Source organism: Ambystoma mexicanum, chromosome 1q (genome assembly GCF_040938575.1).
Source record: "Ambystoma mexicanum isolate Mex_15411 chromosome 1q, UKY_AmexF1_1, whole genome shotgun sequence".
NCBI classification, from domain to species: domain Eukaryota; kingdom Metazoa; phylum Chordata; class Amphibia; order Caudata; family Ambystomatidae; genus Ambystoma; species Ambystoma mexicanum.
The window spans coordinates 41,566,225-41,590,329 of NC_090922.1; the positions used below are offsets into that span (position 1 = coordinate 41,566,225).

Genomic DNA, 24,105 nt, shown 5'->3' on the forward strand with positions numbered 1-24,105 from the left:
CTTCTGGCTAGCAAGCCACCCTCCCAGGACGGCTGAGCACTCAAATCTTGGTTCATCTGGGTTCATGGCTCTCTGCTATGAACCTCGAGGGATTCACACCACAGCTGGCTGTTAGAGTCCAAGGCCTAAATCCAGTTGTGGTGGCTTGACATGTCGAAACGCAATTTGGTCTTTCTGACAATATACCCCTCAAGCGTACAAAAGGACAGATTGAGGTGAGTATTGCCCGAAAATGGTTGCACACCCTGGTACTCAGACAGCTGGCTGCAAGAAAAAGTACCCAAGTATTAAAATTTGGCTAAAGGCACTGTTATCTCAGAACAAGATGAAGAACCGATACTCACAAGCAAGAAACTCAGAATGGGACTGAATATTTCCAAGCTAAATTGGTAAGTACCCTAGAACAGGAAATGCAACAATTACCGGGAGGACAATTGTGAGAGGAAACAAAGCATGAACCAAAGTGCGTGTGCTTACCAATTGAGTGGACAGGTGAGAGACAACAGATGAATTCTGGTAAATGAAGCGGTAGTCCTGGAAACCCAATGTCCTGTTTCCTATTCCCGCCAGCACGAGGACGCCTAAAGTGTCATTTGATCCTTGCGCCGTTGCGCTGATGTTCTTTGATCCTTGCACCGATGCGCAACAGTTCTTTCTGTTCCTTAAAGTTTTTGAGCAGAAAAAGGAGGATGATGAAATGACTGTAGCTGGAATAATCCAAATGGCCTTGGCAAGCGGGGTAAGATGTAAAGGGGACCAAGCAGTCCGTGAAAGTTCCAAGGTAAGCAGTTATTGGGTAATACTTGAAGAATGATGCAAATGCAGTCCGTGGCCTTTCCGGGTCTAGTAATGAGCAGGTAAGACTTGTGGGATGAGGCGAATATCGTCTGTGGACGTTCCGGGTCTAGAAATGAGCAGGTAAGACTTGTGGGAAGAGACAATGCAGTCCGTGGATGTTCCGGGTCTGGTAATGAGCAGGTAAGACTTGTAGGAATAGACGATGCAGTCCGTGGACGTTCCGGGTCTAACAATGGGCTGGTAAGACGAAGGCAATTAACAAGAACAATGCAAGAAGTCACGTAGAAAACCAAGGAGTCTATAAACCAGGAGACAGAGTAACAAGATGCGTAGCTTAAGAGTTTTTGCAAATTCAGAAGCACCGCTATGCGCGGAGGTGGGGCTTACATACTGGTCAGGTGACCGCATGCACAGCGCGGCGTCGTAGGCCTGACAGCCTACGCAAATGCAAAGGGTGTCAGCGTCTCCACGGCAACCCATAGCATTTCCTGAACGGGAGCGTGTAAACAAATGAACCATGATTCAGAGGAGTTACAGAGCTTCCCGCTTTGGAGTGAGAACCGTTCACTCTAATGTGTATTCTGGAATGTTTGCATTTACGCGGGACTTGTTTATCATCAGATGCCGAACCATCTAGTGGAACCCTGACACTGGCTCCCTGTGCCACGTCCCTTGGGTTAAACATCAACAGACCTCACGTTCATACAGCACATAGCAAGGAAGACAAATGGCTTGGTACCAAGTTTCTCTCTTGCTGAAATCAAGCCCTTCATGTCAAAAAGAAAATGGATGGATGGAGGCAATGCCCTTTTGGAAGGCCTTCCGGCTACTACCATGGTACGTCTGAAATGTGTTCTGCATGCTGCAGCAAGACACATTAACCACATCACCCCATTCCTCATCGAACTGCACGGGCTCCCACTGCAAACCTGTATCATCTTCATATCCTGTTGCATCATCTACAAGGCTGTTATTCTGAAGTACCCAAGCTACCCCACTGAAAAACGTATCATATCCGGAGGCCTGCGATACACCAGAAATAAGTAAATGTGCAGACTTGAACTATGACAGTGCAGGATGGTAAGAACCAGAAGGCAGGCCTTCTCCGTCTACGCTCTAAGACTCTGGAACCTCCTCCCCATCAACATTAGACTCTCCCCATCACTTCTACAGTTCAGGAAAGAACTCAAGACCTTCCTCTTCAAGGAACGGATCCTCCTTAACACCTAGGTCCACACACCCTACACTTCCCACCCTACCTGAGACTCAGTGATCTGATCCCCACTGTCTTCCCCCCATGTTGCCAATTTGCCACCCTCCCCTTTTGGCTCCCTGTGCATTTGATCTCCGCTTCCCTCACTGTGCTCTTCCTCCTACGATTGTAAAGCACTCTGTTGCTTCCCAAAGTTAGGTCTGCGCTGAAATACCCTACACTGGAAGCAAAGTACAACTAGGAAGTAGTACTTCACAACACTACCCAGGGCCACTTTACTTGAATCAAAGGATACAACAAAGATCAAGAAGGGAAGTATGGAAAGCAATCCACAAAGAGGGGGGAAAAGCCAAAAGCCTTGTAAGAGAGTTGGAAGAAATTATACAGATGGTGACCACAGACTATCTGAAAATTGTATATTAACAAGAAAGTAAAAGAAGACGAACACAAGATGTAACCATCAGGAGAAGAGAGCCATTCTCCTGACCTTAGTTGGTTAAAATAGCGGTAGGGTCAGTTAGTATTAGTTTTGGACACCAGACTTATTCATTTGGTAATTTCCTAATGGCTGACGAGCACCTTAGTTATTTACATAGGTAGGGAAATCCCACGTAACAAAAGGGAATGAGAGGCCTTATTCTTATTTTTTGCTAAATGTCATCATCGTGTCCACGTCCTCCTTCTGACCCACCACACTTCCCACCAATCTAGTTTAGGCCTCAAACCTGTGGGCCACTCCATACGCTCTTAGCACTACCAACTACATGCTTTACCAGGGGTAAAACTCTTGGTTGCAGTTCTTGGGCCCTTACATTAATGTGCCCCACTCTGGTTGAACTCCTGAAACAGGTTCCCGAATTCCCTAGTCTCTGTGCTATAACTTACAATTTCAGAAATGTTTGTCAATACTGTACTAAAGCCCCCCCTACATTATGGAGGTGATGCTGTGCAGGAGCACCTCAAGTTGGCACAAAAAAGCCAAAGGCTAAAGACTGCGCTAGACAACTCTTACTAGTGCATTACCAGATCAAGCCCTAGCAGATGCTGACATGTAGCCTGCTCTGTGTTCAGCTCCATTCTCCAGCACAGCTCCAGGACCTTGTATTCTCTTTATGTTCTTTTGCAGGCAGAAACTCCCCAGAATACTGCACCTCATCAGCCACTGAGTAGCTCAGTAGGAGATGATCCTAATGTGCCACCCCCCTCCGGAAATGCAGGGATGGTGGGGCTAAGAGGTACCAGAGCGGAAGGTACGGGAGCACACAGGCCACACACCTGAATGCCCGATAGCAAGTGAATACGGAACAGAGGTATGTGCAAGTGGCCACTTCTGCTTCTTCGAAGGCCCAGATACTGCTTTGTTAGATGTATAAAAGAACACCTGGTGAGAAAACTATATCTGCGCCATTTTCTTATTTTGCCCAACCTGTAAAAAGTCCCTAATGCATGACGTTGCTAGCACTTAAGAGTATGGATTGTGGTGCAATCCATGCTCACGTTGCAGCAGCCCCAAAGCTGATTTCCACTTCTTCTCTCTTGATGGCCCTGGTTCTGGGCTATAGCCCACAACAGGCTGACTGCAACGTGGTTCTCACATTGCCTAGATTCTCTTACATATATAGTTACAATGCCCAATAAACTCTGTCGCCTTGTTTATAACTGCCATCCTCCACATGCTGCTGCATCTCTCTTGACCACCGTCCCAACTCCCAAACTCACTTGCTTTCCTTGCATCATTTTATTGTCTGTAGCCTCTCTAGTTAGTTCCAATAATCAATAGGATTGATTGAATCATTCTATTTCATGTGGGATTTTCAAATTGCCTGTGTTCCTTTGTCCCACGCCCTATCATATATAGCGTCTTCTCTTCTTGTTCCCCTCATGTGTTCATGTTCTCAATGTCCCCAATGCTTTCTAATTATTTGACTTGCGTGGGTGGAAGGCTTAGAAGGGCCATTGCCATCTTAAGGTAAAGCAGACCAGTCATGGCACCCATGCATTACCCTAACTTGATGTACCTCTGTGTCAATAATCTATTTGTCATTACACTGTGTATAGGTGGCTCGTGAGCTCCTTAGTGCTTCTGCAAACCTGTAAATCAAGTGAGTGATTCTTCCCCAAATTAGAATCCATGGAGGGAGTGGTAGGAGCCTACAATAAAATAGTAAATGCCTTGGATTTTCCACTAAATGTGTGGACAGTGGACAATGACTTCAACCAGAGAAGGGCATTTCACGGCTGGAAAACATCCCTCAAGAAGTACTAGGAAGGAAAAAAACTTCGATCCCATCTGTTAACAACTCCTGGGCACGGAGACGATAAGTCAAATCATACTGGATGCGGAAGTAACGCAGATAATTCGAAGCTGAAGAGGATTTCCTGATCTGACACCACAAATGTAGAAGAAACATGCACAAAAAAGTACCCCATAAGGGAACTGTAGTGAAACTTAAAAAAGGCATTATTCATGACAATGTAGACCCTTTCAAGAGCTGAAACAGAATATCACATGATACTACATAATAAAAGGCCAAATGTATGTTTGTCCGAAGCCGTCCTGCCCCCTTCACCTGTTATCACTGCTAGAGGGAACTGTTGCCTTACGCATACAACAATAAGACTTCAAATTCATCTTTCAGGCGAACAAAATGTGTATTTCAACAACTATAGCATACAATTAGCTACAGAAAAGGCCCAAGAGAGGGATACCACTTTAACAGCATACTTCAAGCTGCATACACTAAGAAAATATATACATTAAAAAAAAAAACACAAACAGAAACTCATTTGATTAAGCACTATTTCTCTAACAAAATACGTAACTTTTTTTAATGTACTTATGTATTATGTAATTATTCATTGTAATATTTCTTGGCATGTATTATTAAATCAATAATATTCTTCATGTACGTTTTAAACTTTGATTTCAATTTACTTTATGGTATGATCGCATGTCTACTTCGAATTATGCTGCACGTGAATTTTATCACTCTAACACCCCTCAACATTATATATTTGAGTCCAGAGCCCGTAAGCGGAAACAAGACAATGAGGAGCAGATACAACAATTGGCCATATGGACTAGGTTAAACTTTCAACAGATTCTGTGAGATTGTGTTTGAGGTTAGTACTCCTGCACGTAAAAGGAGCAAGCTCCTTCACAAAAAATGTTTTTTTCTATTAACATGAATTATGTTAAAATACATCATATAAAATATTTACACTCTGAAATGTCTTCCTTTACGTACATTAGCGTGTGTACACAGGCTTTTCCACTAGTTTGAAAATAAACTCTATTTCAGTTGTTTCAATTTCATTAACGGGACTTCTCCATAAGACATAGAAGAAATACATTTCCCCCATTCCCCAAAAATGAAAACGGAGGATTCAGTACTCTGTAACAAGCATCAATATTAACTACAGAACAATTAACAAAGGCTTCTAGTGCGGCAACCGCACACCAGTCCCCAGTCATAAGCAAGCACTCCAACCCAGAACCTAAGGGTGCAAACTACACCCGCCATCAACGCTAGAGACAACATCACCCACCCTAATGCCAAAAACTGCAACCCGACACTGACCTGACGCCAAGCCGCCTCCTCAACAGAGACTGCCATGCAGCTCCCAATGCATACCATTTGAGAAACCCTCATCCCGGAAAGGGCCATAATCTCTACCCAGACAGAAAGGAATTTGGGTTTTATTTCTAACTCAGATCTCTCATTTCTTCCCCAAATAAACAAGGGCAGTAATTTCAACTATCTGTGCAATAGAAAATCTTTTCATGCCTTCATACAAACAATCAACTGCAACTGAAGAGACCTGATTATGGTTGCCTGAACGATTATGCCATCATAATCTAACCCACTGCCCCAACCACCCTCCCAAAAAAAATCACTCAGTCTAAGGTCCTCATTACGACCCAGGCGGTAAGGGGTTAACGGTGCCGTAAAAGGTGGCGGCGCCGTTAACCCCTTCCCGCCTAATTATGAGGTCCCTTTGCGGGTCCCCACCTTAACGGCTGGTTTTACTAGCCGTTAAGGAAGGAACCCGCAAAGGGACTTTTGAGGTAATTACATTACCGCAATTTGTGGTACCGTAATTACCGCCTTCCCCATTCCCATTAAGCCCTATGGGGGCAAAAATGGGAATGGGGAAGGGCCAATGGTGAATGGGGAATTACCGCCCGCCAACCTTGCAATGGGGCAGTAATTCTGCCATCCACCATGGCGCAATCGGTAAAATACCGGCATCAATCATGGCACTAACAGCGCCATGATTAACGCCTGGGTCGTAATGACCCCCTAAGTGTACTAAAACAAATAACCATGTAGAGCTTAATCTGAATAGGCTGAATGATGAAACCTCACTGAAAAGCCCATCACTGGCTTCAGTGGTGACTAAAGGCAAAGTGATGCACAACCTTGAAGAAGCATGTTGGAACAAGCAAAAGAATATATATATTTATTTGCAAAAGCTGCCCGCTTACTACTTTCTAACAAGGTATCGCTTAGAAATAATGTTTTCTATTATTCTCCCCAACAGGTTCCTATTGCTTCTAAGTGTTCTAATAAGGTACCTAACTTAATAGTACTAATTTATTAATCTTGGAAGAATGAGGGGTCAAGGTAGCCTAATTGGGATTCAAGCCATTCTCTGCAGGTTGCACAGAGATGTCAGAAGAAAGCTCAGAGGGTTATTTTAGCAGCTTATGGAAACTGTCTGAATAAAACAAACCTAAAGGATTTTGCTACAGGAACTAACTCAGGGTGTTGCCATTCATTGCAACACTGGCCAGGCATGACTGGGTCCCACTTAACGAAGGAACATAAAGCATATTTTGAGGGCCGAAACAACCTAAGATGGGAAGAAGCCAGCAAGTCTTCAATGCGATGGAGACTATCATACAAGTATTGAATATCTTTAAGGGATGACGCATGCATCATCAGAATAGTGGTGTGCAAAGACCCACCCAATTCTCCCATTCAGCAGACCCCCCCCTCCCCCTTAGGACAAGAACTTGGTACATAGATTTCCACAAATTGACTATGATGTGAATTAATCGAGAACCTTATACCCCCACACCTATGTGCAAAAAACAAGATTTACAAAAGTGTAAATACCAATACTACCGGATGTATCCCACCCAGGAGAGTCTACAACCACGTTTTAGATTATTGCACCTTTAATAGGGTAGAAATGTCAATTTTCATATCAGTCTGCCCCTCTGCCTTCTCAAGGGCAGTCCAGCACTGAAATGCTAGGCATTGCATTTTTCGGTTTCCTTTGCTCCTTTTGTTCTATAGATTGTGTTGCTTCCCCATAAGGATTTAGTGGATTTGTGTTTACTTTTTGTTTTGGGGATTTCTCCTGCTTGTCTTTGGTAACCTTGGAACATTGTGGGCTATCTCCTAGGATATTTTCCTGTGATATTAGAACTTTATTTGGAACTTGTATGTACTGTGGCTGTGGGGATTGTTTACCTTCAGGGATATCGTGGGGCCCCTGGAATCTCCCAGGGCAGGGAATAAGTACATCCTCGTAATCCTAGATTATGCAACCAGAAATTCAATGGATTTTTCCTTGAGAATCAACAGCACTGAAGTCATACTCAGTTCATCCATTCTTCACCTTGGTTGGCTTCCCTATAGAAATATTTACAGACTAGGGAAGCAGTTTCCTATCCAAGCTAATGGGTGAAGTGAAAAACCTCACACTAATGTTAAAAGGGTATTGATCGTATCATCCTCAGCCTGACCAAACACTGAAGTGCATTGTGAGAAAACTGGCTGCCAAGGTTGGGAATAACTGGGACGATTTGATTGCATGGGATCTGTTCCTGTAAGCATGATGCCCCAATAATCCAATGGATTATTTCCTTTTGAGTTGGTGTATTGCCGGAACCCACAGGATGTTCTCAATATCGTGGGAGAAGAGGGGAAAGAGCCCAATAGTTGACAGACCAACAACCAACCCATGATAAAAAAACATCTGGGAATACATGGAAAAGGTATGAATCTGGCAAACTCACCTTCAAACTGGCCAGACTCGCCAGGAGAAAACTTCTAAAAAGAAGCCAAACTATGAACATTTCACGTAGGGAGAAAGTAATGGTGTTACTCCCCACCACCCAAAACAAGTTATTAGCCATATGGCAATGGCCCTATGTCATCATGAGGCTCGTGTCCCGCCTCACATATAAAGTCTAACAGGCTGCTGGGAGAAAACTATCCAAGCTGTATCACGTCAACAGGTTAAAAGATTGGTGAGAAAACAGCAACTGAAGCTGCTGGCTCTATTTGAGAACAATACCAGATAGACTACCCTTCCAACTCAAGTTCATGGGGTCACAGTTCCTCCAGGTCGTCCTACATCCAGTCACAAAGAACTGGTGAAGATGTTGGAGAGATATCCTTATGTCTTCTCCCATACTCAGGTAGGGTTCGAGGGGTAGTACACAAAATCCAAAAACCATCCAGAAGAGGGATCAAACTGTACCGTCTATCTAAGGCCAGGGAGAGGATTGTCAGAGCAAAACTGGAACAAATGTTGGATCTGGGAGTTATTGAAAAATCTTACAGTGAGTGGTCTTCTCCTACTGTATTCGTACCAAAACAAAACAGCGGGGACTTTTGCATCGATTTTCAAAGACTAAATGGAATATCAAAATTAGATGCATATCTCATGTCCCACACATTTGTAGAAACCTTAGGAGATGACAAGTTCATTTGAATTTTGGATCTCACAAAGGGATATAGGCAGGCCCCCCTCGACTAAGATGCCAAGGGAAAAACAGCTTTCTCGACTCCAGAAGGGATTTTTAAATTCATGGTCCTACTCTCTAGCCTCCATGGGACTACAGTTACTTTCCAAGGAATGTTGAATCACATATTGGCCCCCTATCAGACTTTTACTGGGGCCTACTTGGATGACATCATTGTGTATTGCATGACTTGGAAGAATTATCTGAGACACCTGGCTGCTGTCTATGATCAATTGAGCAGATTTTGAAGGAACTTTTGGGTTGATATCACTTAGAACCCCCGCGACCTGATTAAATGCAAAAATTTGCACTGTCGCATTTGTGTGTCATAGAACGGAGACTTCAAGTTCCTAAACCCCATTTGTTTAATTAGGAAACCAGGCTGCTGTGGTCACACCTTATTACTGCGCCCGAAAAAAATTAATGCTGGAGACTAAGTCCAATTGCTGTTGTGTGATAAGGAAGTTTAATTGATCTACCCTATGGATTACACGTGTTTTGGCAAGTTGAGAAAGACTAATCTCATGGCCAACTCTGCAAAATGCCATCTGCCCCACTTGTCCATGAAGTATTTCGGGTTCCAGTTTGGGAATGGCAGTGCCTCACCACAGTGAGGAGGAGGCCATTAAGAGTGTTACCACGGCCCCAAACCAAGAAACGGACATCCTGTCTTTTAAGGGGCTGGTGAGATAATATTTACAGTTGATTCCCCAAATCTATGAACTAACAGCACCACTGACAAACTTGCAAAGATGCACCCCAACCCTGTACGCTGGAACCAAGAGGCACAGACAGCTTTCGAAAATCTAAAGACGCGACATGTCAGAGTCAGGTGTTGGCTATGTCCGATTTCTCACAAGAATTCCTGCTCCAAACCAATGACTTCTCAGTAGTCCTAAGAGCAGTCTTCTCTCAGTTCGAGGATGGGGAAGAGAAACTGATACTATATATCAGCCGTAAGCTCTTCCCTAGGGTGAAGAACTATCCAGTGGTAGAATGACAGTGTCTGACCTTAAAGTGGGCCATACACAGGCTATGTAACTATTTGACGGGTTGCCGATTCAAACTCATTACCGATCATGCCCATCTGGTATAGATGGCACGAAACAAGGACACCAATCCTCAAATATTACAATGGTTCTTGAAACTCCAACCATGCTCATTTTCAGTGGAACATATGGCAGGGTCCAAACAATCAAACATAGACTTTCTTTTCCAGTATCTGCAGCTAGTCAGATTCCCTGGGGAAGACGAGGATTTAGGAGAAAGAGTGGAGGTGAGGTGAAAGGGCACCCCTCTTAACCTGGGACAGGAGGCCAACCAAGGTGTTTGGCAATCCTACCCCAGAGATGGAGTGAGGGATTTGAGAGGGCCCCAGTCGCTATTCCCCCCACCCCCATGTGCCTGGCAGCAAGTGGGAACCACTTGCAATCATCCCATGGCCTCCGTACAACATGCTGGCCATTGTTTTCTCTCTTCCATTTCAGAACTACTAAGCATAGAAATCCTTGAGGCGAAGGATGGAACATGCAACCCTCCAGCGAGAGATGTGGCGGTGAACACTGATCCGGTGGAATTTTGCTCACTGCAGACCGCCAATCAGGACGCTCAAATACACTGGACTACAAACTTCAAAATGTACCTTTGCCGTACCAGTCCACCATTGAGAAACACCGGCTCACCAGCCCATGTGGGCAGCAAGGCAGAGATTGGCCCGGGGAACAAGGTGAGCATGAGAGCCAATGGAAGGGTCAGGAGTAGGAAGAAAAGGATAAGGAGATAGGAAAGAGTGGATTGTTCTGGTGAGGTCAAGGGGCGAGGAGGTAAACCAGGGGGTGGAGGATGGAGCGGAGCATGAGGATACTAGCAGAGGGAGTGTTGAAGGTGAGGAATTGGTTGGTGAGAGAAAGTGGTACTTGGCTGTGAGAGTGTGTGTATGGCAAGTGAGTGAGACTAAGTAGAAGAGTAGGTGAGACTGAGTGAGAAAGGTGACAGAGAGTGAAAGAAGGGTACTGGAGAAAAGGAGTAGAGTAGAGTGGTGGGGAGGTGTAAGGCATAGACGTGAGACAGATTAAAATTGTAAAGACAACAGTGAGAGAGTAAGTGAAGGGAGAGAGTAGATGGAAGGAAAGAACATCAGGGTGAGAAATACAAGAGAAGGATAAGAGAAAGTGAGATATTGCAAGGCTCCAATTTCTGTTTCAAAGATGATTATAGTTCTTGTGGGACACCAGGCTAGGATCCACTGTGAGAAGTCTGAAGGTGTCTCACCCACTAGTCCCCAGAGATCTGTCATCCAGGTGGCATCCAGGTGGCCAGGAGACGGCCATCGCTATTAGATCCAGTTCCTGGGGGTGGACCAGTGGGGGAGAATCACCTGGGTGGGGGGTCTTCGGGGAGTGGAGGTGGGACACTGACGGGTGAGACGCGGTCCCCCTGCCTTATAACATCTTTTTCCCATCCTACCCCGTACGATATTTTGAAATTCTCACCCCCACCTTTCCGATTCACCAACACTTTCTTACACTGTCAAAGACAACGGACTAACACCAGAGCCATTTACATGACATGTCCCAAACAAGGGTCAGGCAGAGTCAGGCATTGACAATAACTACACACACCTGATGGCCCTTTCACTTCTTCACAGGGATAAAAGGCGGAGCACAAGAGCACACTTAGAGCAAGGCAAAGGCGCATGAGGCGCAAGCTATTCCAGGAAGGCGGTTCAAAAGGAGGAGAAATGCGGTGAGAACCGAAAGGATGACAAGAAGGGAAGCGCCCTTGCCCTTTTTTACGCAGACCTGCAAAGCCTCCATTAAAGGAATCTTAAGGCCGGGAACTACAGCTAGCGCATGGTGTAACAGATGTTAACGGTGCACAGGGCCCTCCTACACTGATAACCGAGACAGGGAGAGAGGCTTGCTACCGTGGTGCCGTCCTTGACTCCAGAGACAAGAAATGCCAAGCGGTTGAGTCGGAGGGAGAACCGATAGTAAACCCAACTGTGTTGAGCAAAGGTTGCAAACGGCAACAAGATATGAATTGAAAGAACAAATGAACAAATAACTTGTGTGCTACTGAAACTTTTAAAGAGCCAGGGAAAGGCCAGCTGCAAAGTGGTCCGGCGCAACATGGGCGCTCATTCGAAAGAGTCTGGCTGGTTCCCTTATGTGAAAACTACAGATACCAGGAGACCCTAGGAGAGCCCAACGTAAAAGGTAAAGTGTTCATACAAGGGTTGAGTAAAACCCCTTGTACACTCGAAAGTCTTTGACCCGTAGCCAAGAAGAAAACTAAGGGAAGTGAATCCTGCATTTGTGATAAAGTAAAGTGAACTGTGTATCTGGCAAATGTGAACCCGGCTGAGGGATGCCTGCAAGTTGGGGTGAAGAATAATAACCCTGTGAACATTGCATTGACAAGAGTGAAAGGTTGTTTGAAAAGACATTGAGACTTGTGAAAACTACAGCTGAAAATACTTTGAGTTAAAGGCTGTAGTGAACCCGACAGACGGAGGCTAACATTCAAGAAGGATCGGAGCACGGTTGAGGGGGATCCATGGGTGAAGAGTCATCACCCAAAGTAAAACATTACGGAAAGGAACGTTTGTTTTGTTGTCAACATATCAGGCCCTCAGAGGCAAGGGACTTTATATGAAAGAGACTTGACCACCAAAGGTCCTGATATCGCTGAAAGGAACTGTAGCCTTGTGCTTGAGAAGCCCACGAGTGTGCTGTGCTCAAGAGTCACGCCTTGTCCTGTGTTAAAAACGTGGGTAAGGGAGACCTCGGCCATAACATCCTGACTTCTCATTTGTGAAACTTCTTTCTTTTCTTGTGAACACCACCCCACACGGTTTTTGTAACTTAGTGGTAAGGATTGGCAATCATTTTTTTTTAGTATAGGCAATTTATTTGACAAGATGCCACTAGAACTGCCTTATTATTATTTGATGGTTGTAGCTTGTTCCCATCTTAGATTTAGGTTTAGATTAGGCGTTTTTCTCACCCATTTATATAGTTTAATAAACACCCTTGAACTGTGATCACCTGTGTGTCTTTACTGTTGCCACCATAAATTCCTTACACCACTCAGAAGACCCCAGATGGAGTCAGATAGATAAGGCTTTTGCCTTTGGGCCCACACAGCTAGCAGGTAAGAATTTAGATAGTAGTGGTTACCGATCTCTAGTGGCCCCTGTTCAGGGGCGAGTGCCCTATGAGTATGGAAGGAAATCTCCAACTCCTGGTACATTAGGATTGATCCCTTTATGAAAGGTTCTACTACCTCCCGACTCGAGTAACCAACTCTCTCCTAAATCTTTCAGGACAATTTCTTTCAGCCTCAATGCACAGTGGAGTGCATGGAACTATTAGAGTATGCTCGATCTCAAGCACCTAAGGTAAACCACCATATCACATCTCCATGCTTACTCTCCTCTTTACACCATCACCCAACTAGAACACAGCGATACTATGACACCATTCGGTATAGCTGTTCTCATACCATCATTTGCCTCATACTCCCCATCACCCTAACTAAACACAGCTGCTTACACACCCTCCAGCCTAGGCGTTCTCCTCAGGCCTAACGCAGCCAGAATCGGTCTGGATAACAACCTGTCAGAACGAACACATACGCTTGATCTCTCAACCACCACACCTACCGCTAAGAAGCAGCTATCACACGAATGCCACACCAGCTGCACACATATCCGGTGCTCACACGCACCTTATGACTCTCTCGCTTCTCTCTACTGACTTGCACTTCGGTTCCCAAGGGCGTTCAACCTACCAGCGCCTTGAGATCATACCAATGGTACATAAGGCGCTATATAAATGCGAAGTAACATAACATAACATGATAGTTAAAGGTGTAGTCTGGCCACTGCGTTCTGTATACGTTGCAGTTTCTTCAGTAGATAATCCAGAATTCCGGAGGTATAAGCTGTTGGCGTAGTAGTCTATGCTGCACATGATGAGGGAAATTATGGCTAGTGTTTTGTGCGTAAAGGAGAGGAATGGCAGGATCTTTTTGTATTGTCTGTAGATGGAAAAAGTATTTTTTGATTATTGTGTTTACTTGTGGTTCTACAATTAGCTCGTTGTCCATTAGGATTCCAAAGTTTTTGACTATTTTTGATGGCGTGGGCACTGTTTCTAGTTCTTTTGGCCATGGGATGTATTAGTTGTATTCCTGGTTTTTGCATATGATCATGATTTCTGTCTTGCCCGGGTTGAGTTTGAGGCCGTTTGTGTTCATCCAATCGTAGAGTTCTTTCATACAGTCTACTAGCATTGTGTTCTCCTCTTGTACATCTTTGCTTTTTTAGATTTGGGTGTCATCTGCATAGTTGTAGCGAAGTGAGGCCATGCCTTTTTGATGAGGTTGATTAGTGGAGTCAAGTAGATGTTGAGGAGGAGTGGGGATAGGGAGGATCCTTGTGGTACTCCACAGGTGTTGTCTTGTGGCGGTGATTTGAATGGTTTTATCCATACCGTTTCCGTTCTTTCAGATAGGAATGATTTAATTCAGGTCAGTGGTGTGTCAGTGATCCCTGTTTCTTCCAGTCTTCTGATTAAGATGTTGTGGTCGACTGTGTCAAACGCAGCAGAGAGATCAGGTAGTATCAATGCCGACTTTGTTTTGGAGTCTGCCTTGGTCTTTAAGTCATACCAGATAGAGAGAAGTGCCGCCTCCGTCCCTCTCGGTGGGTCTGAAACCAGCTTGTGCCTGATCCAACAGTTGCTGTGTTTCTACTTGTTCCAGTATTTGTTCATAGACATAGGCTTCTAGCAGTTTTGCCAGATAGGGAATGTTTGATATCGGTCTGTAGTTAGAGAAGTCTTCCACATCGCCTGTAGTATCCTTGAGGAGTGGTTTGATGTATGCCGTTCGGAAGGACCGTGGTTTTCTCCCCGTTGAGAGCGATTTGCTGAAGAGGTTTCTGTGGCATTCCAATGGCATGCCTTGTGCGAATATTGATTTATAGATGTCTAGTGGGCAGGGGTCCATTGGTGTTGCTATTGCTAAGTTTCACCAGCTTGATGAATCTCTCTACTGATATTTGTGTGAAGCTTTGCAGCTTATTCTGTTGTTCCAGGGTCGGTGGGGCATGGTGCACTGTCTGGTCAGATGGTCTGCTTTTTATGACTCAATGTATGTCAGTGATTCTATTTTTGAAGTGGGCTGCAAAGTCGTTGCATAGTTTTTGTGAAGGTACTGGTGTGTTGTTGCATCCAGGTAAGTTTCTTATATCATTTATGAAGTTGAATAGTTTTTTTGGGTGTTGGCCGCTATTGTGATTTGATTGTTGTAGTATTTCTTTTTGGCTTTGAGAATTTCTTTTTTGTATGCTCTGATTTTTAGTTTATTCTTTTTGCCTGGTCAAAGTTTTTCCTCCATTCTAGTTCAAGTTTCTGTTTTTTTTTTCCTTGTAATGGAGGTGGCGCGTGAACCATCTTGCCTCTGCTTTTGTTTGTGAAGATGTGAAGGGTTTTTCTGTGGAGATGCTGTGTATTGTGTCGGCGATCCATTTCTGGATTAGGTCTGTTCTTTCGTCCAGGTTTGGTGATGATGGTTTCCAGGATTCCAGTTGCTCTTTTAAGTTTCTACTTTTGATGGTATTCCAGTTTCTTTCCCAGATGGTGGGAGCTTTTGGCTCCATTGTATTTGTATTGGCGGTGCAGTAGAGATTAGGTTTTCCCTGGATTGCAACAAGAGTGTGTCCTGCTGTGTGTGTCACTCCTTTTACCATCTGGCACAGTTTCATTGTCTCAAGTTACTTGATTGGTGATTTTTGGGAGTTTGCATTCTCTTCTTGGATGATCAGGTGGTCGTGTTTGATGGCTATGTTCGTGATGGCTTCTATGAAGGTGTCTATGAAGATTGCATCATAGGTCTGCAGTCTATAGATGAGTATGAATGTGTTTTTGAGTTAGCAGTCATGTGAAGGACGAGGGATTCACAGTTTATGATGTTTAGTGGGTCATCTGTTTTTATTTTCAGGTGTTCTTTGTAGGCTATTGCAAGTCCTTCTACTCTTTTTCCTATTCTGTTTACCTGTGTGCATTTGAAGTTGTCGGGTAGGCAGCTGTGCAGTGTGACTTTGTAGTTGTCGTCTAGCCAGGTTTCTGTGACAAATAAGATGTCTATTCTGCCGTCGTAGAGTAGATCATAAATCTCTGTAGCATGTTTGGATATTAGTGTTGATTAGATTGCAGTATATTTGTATAGCATTGTTTTGTTTTGTTCCAGGTTTCTTCATATCGTGGTCTTCTTGGTGGTTTTTTCTTTTTGCTTTTTCTTGTTGGTTTCAGGATGTGCAGTGTGCTCCATCAGGTCTGTTTCGTCATTGAGTAGATCTGCTAGGTTTTGTATTGGGTTGTTCCTGGCTTCTTCCAGTTCCTCTCTTGTCTCTTATTGCAGTAGGTGCCTTAGTATGTTGGTGATACATGGATTAAGGCCGCTGTGTTCCCTTTTGCTCCTTCTGTGTGTTTCTGGTCTTTCCCCAGTGCAGTCCCATTATCTTGCTGGAGCGTCTAGCATCGTTGGTGGTTGTGAATTGTTCTGGTTGGAGGTCTGTTGCGAGTTACAGTGTTAGGTATAAAGATGTTTCCTTTCTCTTGGGGTTTGTTCTGTTTTCTGTCAGGCTTGTGGGTGTGTGTTCCATTGTGTCTGTGTTTATTGGTGGGGTACCATCATGTAGTTCCATTTGATTTGTTCTTTCTTTCCAGTTTTCTCTCGCATGGTCCCTTTCTGTGTCGTGGCGTATTGTGGCTCTTTGGAATATATTATTTTAGGGGGGTTGCGTTATTGCGGTTATTGAACCAGGGGCTGTAGGGCCTCGCGATTTGGTTATTTGCTGATATTTCCTCTGCGTTTCCGTTTTGGTTTTTGTTGTTTATTTTGTGGTCCATTTGGTTGTGGTTGTTGAACCAAGGGTAGTATACCCTTGTGGTTCGGTCGTTTGCAGCTATTTCCTTTCTGCCTCTGATGTGATTCTTTTTCCTTTTTGTTTATATTTGGGGTCCTTTGGTTGATGTTGTAGGAGGCGGGTTGTGCGGCTAGCTAGCGGTTGAGTTGGTGGAGACCTAGTGGTTCATTCGCAGTGGGGGAGGGGGTTTTGGGTAGGGGTTCTACTGATGGTGCGGTGACAACCTACATTATGGGGTGTCATGCTGGGTGCGAGAGCTGGGTTGTTCGAACCCGCGGTTGGTGAAGGTGTCTTGGTTGGAGATACAGCGATTAGTTACGAGGCACCTGTAGCTTGGCTAATGGGGCACAGCAGTAGTACTTAGCTTGGGGATGGTAGTAGTACTTAGTGAGTGGGAGAGGCCTAGGATGGTGGTCATGAAATTGTAAATGCATGGATACCTAGCTATGGGAAACTTTTAGCAGGTAGGTCCCCGATTTAGGGCAGAGTAGACAAAGTGGTAACACCTAGCTACTGGGTGCCTGGCAAGGGGAGAGAAGCTTAAATTGAGTGCACAGCAGCAGTGCCAGGTATAGCTTGCAAGTACCATTGGCCTAGATGCCCGATATGGCTTATTGCAGTGTGGTTATCTTGGATCTAGTCGGATCAAGGTTTGGGACACGTGAATAGAAAAGGGAAGGGTCTAGAATGGGTGTGCACCGGTAATTCAGTTGCCCTCAGATCTGGGATATCTGGACCTAAAATGGGGCAGACCAGCAGAAATTGTAACACCTAGTTTCTGGATGTCTGTGTATGGGTACAAAGGGTTACAAGTGAGGTGCAGCAGAAAATGCAGTAGCACCTAGGATTGAAACACCTGGATAGAGGGAGGAAGGGCCAGAAAGGTGCCAAAATTGGAGTACAACAGTAAATGTACAGAAGTAGACGCAGTCAGACTACATTTGGGATTCTTAGATAGAGGGAGAAAAGCCTAATATGGCGCCCAACAGTAAATGCACAACAGAAAATGCAGTAACACCTAGATTTGGGACACCTGGATAGAGGGAAAGAGGCCTAATATGGCGCACAGCAGTAAATGCAAAACAGAAAATGCAGCAACGCTTAGATTTGGAACACCTGGATAGAGGGCACAATGGTCTAATATGGCGGCACAACAGTAAATGCAGTGAGACTTAAGACTTATTGGGGGTCATTCCGAGGTTGGAGGTAAGGGATTACCGGCACCTGTAAGGGCACCGATGGCGGTAATCCCTTACCTCCGTATTCTGAGTTCCCTTTGCGGGTCCCTCTTTACCTCCTGCTTTTAGCAGGAGTAAATTACAGGACCCGCAAAGTGACCTTGGAGTAAATTACGGCACCGTAAATTGCCGTAATTACCTCCTTCCCCATTCCCATTGAGCCCTATGGGGGCAGAAATGGGGATGGGGAAGGGCTATGATGAATGGGGAATTACCGGTCCATCCAACCTTGGAATGGACTGGAAATTACTCCATTCACCATGCAGGTATTCCATGGAGTAAATAGCTCCATGGTTGCCAACCATGGAGCTATTTACTCCATGGTGTAGTCCTAACTCGGAATGAGGGCCATTGTTTACCAAGGCAATCAGGTTAGATGCAAGATATGGCTAACACAATCAGACTACATGTGAGATAAGATTACTATACTGAATTTGGTCTGCAATGCATCAAACTGTATGCTATTAGAGAGTAAAAAAAGATGGGTTTGGGTTGGTCCATTTAGTGGGGTGCAGTAATGGCTGCACCCCCTGCCCAACCGCACTTACCTTGTCTGTCGCTGCTGGTTGACGGATGCATGCCCACACAGGCTAACACGGACCAACACGGTCTGGAACTGCTTCTGCTGGAGCTGTCCTTTGCCTCAGGGTCCTTCACCGATGGGGCTGCCCTAGAGTAACGTGTTAGAAGGGGCAATGAGTCAATTAGGGGTGGGCCGGGAGGAGGGAGCAGGGCCGGGAACCAGGAATGAGGTCTGGGGGAAGCAGACTACAGCGCTTATAGAGCGATGAAAAAAGTTATTGCCCAGGAGATGGCACTGATTTTAAAGTTTGAATGGGCAATCTAGGACGCATACTAGATTGGTTTCTCAACCACAATTGCGGGGTAGACATCGGCTCCAACACCCCACAACCATGGACAGACCACCATCTCATTCATTTCTACATCCCAACAAGTGCTGCATCCCTACAAAACCTTCCCATGCCAGCTGTCCTAGCCAGATCAAAAAAACTGCTCACGAAAGAATCCTCGCGCTCTTAGAAATCTCAGTACTAGCATCACCACTCTCGAGCAACCCTACTGAATTGGTCGATCTTTACAATACCACTATTAAAGAGGTGATCGACACAATCAAAAGCAAAAAGACTCTTTCATGTTCACTCATGGTACAACCAAGAGCTACTTGACCTAAAAGTACTCAAAAGACACGCCCTTAACAAACGGCAATCCTGCCCTTCAGCTTCCACTCGTGACTCCTACCTAGCTATCGCTAAGCAATATAGAAATGCCATAGCCACAGCTAAAGCTGCAGCCTACAACACCAGAATCAGCAATGCTAAATCCCATTCTAAAGAACTATTCACCATCTTCAATGAGCTGTTGTACCTCCCACGTCCAAACATCAAACTGTTATGGACGAGAAATGGTGTAATGACATCCAGAAGGCTATGCTGGACAAAATCGACTTACTTCAAAAAGAAATCATAACCAACTTTGACAACCTACCAAAGATCACCCACACAACACTCACTGCATCTAATTCTAAGCCCCCTTGCCCTACTGACAGCAAACCACCACCAACATTTACCTATAGAAATGTAACTATTCCTGAAGTCCTACTTATTATGAAGCAAATAAAACCCTCACTATGCAAAGGGGACATCTGTCCAGCTAACATAATGAAAGACTGCTCTGAATCACTAGCACCCTTCATTACAACTTTTATTAACGTTTAATTTGCCTCTGGCTCAGTACCCTCTTCTCTTAAGGAAGCATGGGTTAGGCCACTGCAAAAAAAGCCTACCCTAGATCCGGACTCTCCAAACAACTATAGGCCAATTACAACTGTGCCATTCCTGCTGAAAATTCTGGACAAGGCTGAATACTACAGATACAAGCCTACCTAGGACTACACACATCTTAGGAAAGAGACAATCTGGTTTTCATCCGCGACATGGCACTGAATCAGCTTTGCTTGACTTAAAAAACCAACTCCTAAGAAATATGGACAAGGGCAAATCTGCAATCCTCTTACTTCGCGACCAGTCGGGCTGCATTCGACTTAGTGGACCACAAAGTCCTAAAGACACACCTCACAGACACGGCTCACTTCTCCACTGAGGTCACTACCTGGATCACATCCTTCCTGGAAGACAGAGCTATGAGGGTTTTCTCAGACCAAGCATCAGCCACTCCTTCCCCTATTAGCTGTGGAGTGCCACAAGGTTCCTGCACCTCCCTTACGCTCTACAATCTGTTTACCCTACCACTCTTTAACAACCTAGAAGAATTCGGCATAACTTTCACCAATTATGTTGATGATACACAAATTCTTTTCCCACTATCTGGTGATTACGAGCAAGACCTAAAAACGTTACAAGACACCTATGCTATCATCCAGGCCTGGATGGCAGCCAATGGCCTCTGTCTCAATGTGGACAAGTCAGAGATCCTACTGGTGGGCCCTAAAGAAATCCTCAGAAAACTAGACAGCAAATACTGCAATTTCAAAATCGAGAACACCGTAATTACAGTCTCCTCTTCTATAAAAACTGTGGAGTGTACCTAGTCTCAACCCTGTCCATGGATAGACATGTAAGCTATATCTCTTCAGCAGCAGCACTAACAAATAAAATAATCAATGCTGTAAAACCCCACTTTTCCACTGAAAACTGCCTCAACATTGCCAGGGCCACTATAGGTGCAAAACTGGGCTACTGCAACTTCCTCGTACTGGGCAATTCGCCAAAAACATTAACAGATTACAAATTTCACAGAACAACGCATTGGGGGCAGCCCTCAGTATCCCCAGGAGGGAGCACATCTCCCAAGCAAGACAAAAAGCCCACTGGCTCTCAGTCAAAGAGCGCATCTTGTTCAAGACTCTCGCTATCACCCATAGATGCCTATCCCAATCTGCTCCCAGCTATCGAACTGAACAAATACACCAAGTGCAGACACTTAGACCTAAACTGGACATGTACACACACCAACTCTCGATTCCTACCTTCAACAGAACCAAAGCCGGCGGGTCGAGTTTTGAAGTTCTAGCACCAAAATCCTGGAACTCTCTGCCACCTAAATTGAGATCGGAAACATCCCTCATGGCCTTCAGAAAGGCACTGAAAACCACTTTAATCAAGTAAACATGTACCTGCCCCACTATTCCCAGGTAACCTGGAACACGAGTAATGTCTGTAACCAATCTTTTACTGTGTCATCATATTGTATCTATGTCACTGTTCCCATGTAACCTTGGAACACGAGCAATGCTTGTAACAATCTTCTACTGTGTCCTCAAGTTGTATCTATGTCAAGTGAGCTTTCGGTAACAGCGCCACGATGCCCGAGGGCAGTTGTGCGCTTTAAAAATGCAAATAAATAGACACAACAAAGCGACCTCACCTCAAGCCAAGTTCTAAATGGCGAGGTGAGGCGCAAACCGCTTGCCCTAGGTGACTTTCACGCCATCTACCACAACCATACAAGGTTCTAACCCTGTGCTTGAATAGAATACCAAGCAGTGGATGCATGCCACCTACTTCACTGAAGCACACATAGATCAATAATAGTACCCATAGAGAGTACCCAGAACCCCTTATGCATGCTTGAAACATGAAGGTAAGGAGGGAAAGGACAATGACTGCTCCTACCTCACGCAACCAGATGTCGTAGGACTGCTCGTCCTACAGTTGGCTCTCTTTCAGCGTTTTCTTGTAGACATCGTACTTGGCAAACGAAATAGAGCGTGCTCCTGGTACCCGCCCTGCATATGTCCTTCATGGGCACACCCGCCTAGAAAGTCATTGTATATGCCCTCCCTCTGGTTGAATGGGCAGTAGCTGGACAGGTAAGTGGGTTGCCTTTGATTTTGTGGCAATGGGTAAGGAAATGTACCACCCATTTGGCAAGGCCTAGTTCAGAAATACCTTGGCCCTTACACAGCACCAGAAATGAAACAAACGATCTTGGAGATGCTCTAAAAGCACTAGTGTGCTGCAAGTAGAATTTGAGTACTCGTGTTTGATCTAGCGAGTGCATGGTACATACCATGATGGAGGCATGATTGCCAAAGACAGTTGGAAGTACAATGCGTTTCAGACATAGTCGTATCTGATACCACCTGAGGGGGACTTGGGATGCAGTCTCAGGACAACTCGGTCCTTTAAGAAGACTGTAAACAGAGGATCCATAGATAAGGTTTGTAATTCACTGATTCGTCTGTTGACGTGATCGCCACTAAGAAAGCAACCTTATCAGAGAGGAATTAGATCACATTTGTGGATGGGCTCATAAGGAGGAGCCGTTGATGTGTCGAGACTCCAGCTTGGAGTCGGTGCTGGCACTGGTGTGAAGGTCATCAGAAAACCCTTCATGAAGGTTTTAACTGCAGGGTGTTAGACAGAGGATGCAACCGTTGGACCTCTGGGAAAAGGCGTGATGGCTGAGAGGTGAAGCGTAACGGAATCCTCCAACCGGCCAGCTGTAGCCACGTGAATCAGGTTGGCCAGCAATTTGCCTACTGTGGCTGGCCGTGGGTCGAGCTGCTGTGCCTACACCCCAGGTTGTAAACAGTTTTCCTTTTTTTGCACGTAGCACGTGTGGAGGTGCCCTGGATGCTGCAATAATATCCCAATATCCACCTGGCAACGTTAGGTTGGTGTTCTTTTGTAGTTCAACAACCAAGCCCTGAGAGAGAGAACAACGCTGAGTTGTGGCGAAGGATTTACACCTTCTTTTGCAATAGTAGCGCTTGGGGCTCTCTGATATGGATGGGCATGCACTTGCCATGTGTAGGAGAACTGGATACCAGACTTGCCGTGCCCATGCTGGTGTTATCAAAATCATCCTGTTTTGTTACTCACCTCAGTACCCTGGCAACCTAGGTTATTGTCAGGAGGCGTCTAGCGACTTGCCTGTCCATGCCAGGGAGAAGGCAACCCCCAGTGAGTCCTCTTCTGGGTACCTGGATCCGAAGAGAGGGCATTTGCTGTCGTTCCTGGTGACAAACATGAATGTGGGGGCGACCCCATCTTTTGAAAATCCATTGGACCTCGCCCCATACGATTTCCCATTTGTGGGAAGTGGAGAAAGTCCCTGCTCAGTTGATCTGCCAGAATGTTGCTGTGTCTCTGCAGACCACAGTGTGGATCGGTTACCTTCTTGCTTGTTGGTGTACTGCATTGAGGTTGTGTTGTCCATCTGTACTGTGACCACCTGCCCCAGAGGACTGGTTGGAAGGATTTCAGCACCCATGGAATGGCTCTATGTTTGAGGATATTGATGTGCAATTCTGACTGTTGCATGGATCATATGCCCTTGGCCTGCAAGTCTCTGATATGGGCTCCCCATCCTGACAGGAACGCATCCGTCCTGAGAAGAAGCGTGGAAGTGGAGGCCCAGAAAAAGGCAGGACTTGCTGTAGGATTTTTGTCCACCCACCCCCAATGTAGAGCTTGGGGGAAAAGGGTGTGACCGGTGCACAATGTCTTCCCATGAGCCCGATGTTTGAATCCATTGTCGGTTGAGTTCTCCCAGGATTGGTCTCATTCTCCACCTGCAAGTAGGAACCAGCAATATACATGACGACAACATGCCCAGCAGGGATTTGTAGTGACACACCATGCTTGTACGTGTTTTTAAGAACCTATTGCCCAGCTGGGAGAAGTGTTCTTCCTCTGGATGAAGGTCTGACTTGGGGAATACGGGTATCTAGTTTTGCCCTTAGGGAGATGGCATTCTACGCCAGCATAACTACTGTTTTTTCGTGATTGATGGAGAAAAACTAGATTTGTGATTGCCTCTTTCGTCTGATGGACCACTGTGGTAGTTGTCTGCACCTTTGAGTTTGCTTTAATTACCAATTTTCAAGGTAGAGAAAGACTTGTACGCCTGTTCTTGGTAGGTGTGCTGCCACCGGGACACGACATTTGGTGAAGATCCTCGGGACTGACTGTGAGCCAAAGCACCCAGAACTGATAATGGTTGTCTCCTACTGTAAACCCTAGGTAGCGCTTGTACGCTGGATGAATGAGTATGTGGAAATACTCATCCTGTAGGCCGTCTGTAGCTAGAAGATCACTGTTTTGGAGTCAAGGGAGGCCCTGTTGGGGTGTGGGCAATTTGAACCTTATGCGCCTTACTTATTTGATCAAAA

General features: G+C 45.3%; 1 protein-coding gene across 4 annotated transcripts in view; it reads right to left on the reverse strand.

The window, feature by feature from the left end:
- The window catches only part of LOC138523933 (IST1 homolog), a 433,705-nt gene that overhangs the window by 406,087 nt on the left and 3,513 nt on the right, over nt 1-24,105 (reverse strand). Inside the window, exon 2 of one of the 4 annotated variants that reach the window (XM_069635473.1) lies at nt 18,497-18,618. The exons of the other annotated variants lie outside the window; for them this stretch is intronic. The gene's annotated coding sequence lies outside the window, so the exon portion shown is untranslated. The remainder of the gene's footprint in view (nt 1-18,496; nt 18,619-24,105) is intronic. 4 annotated transcript variants of the gene reach the window in all.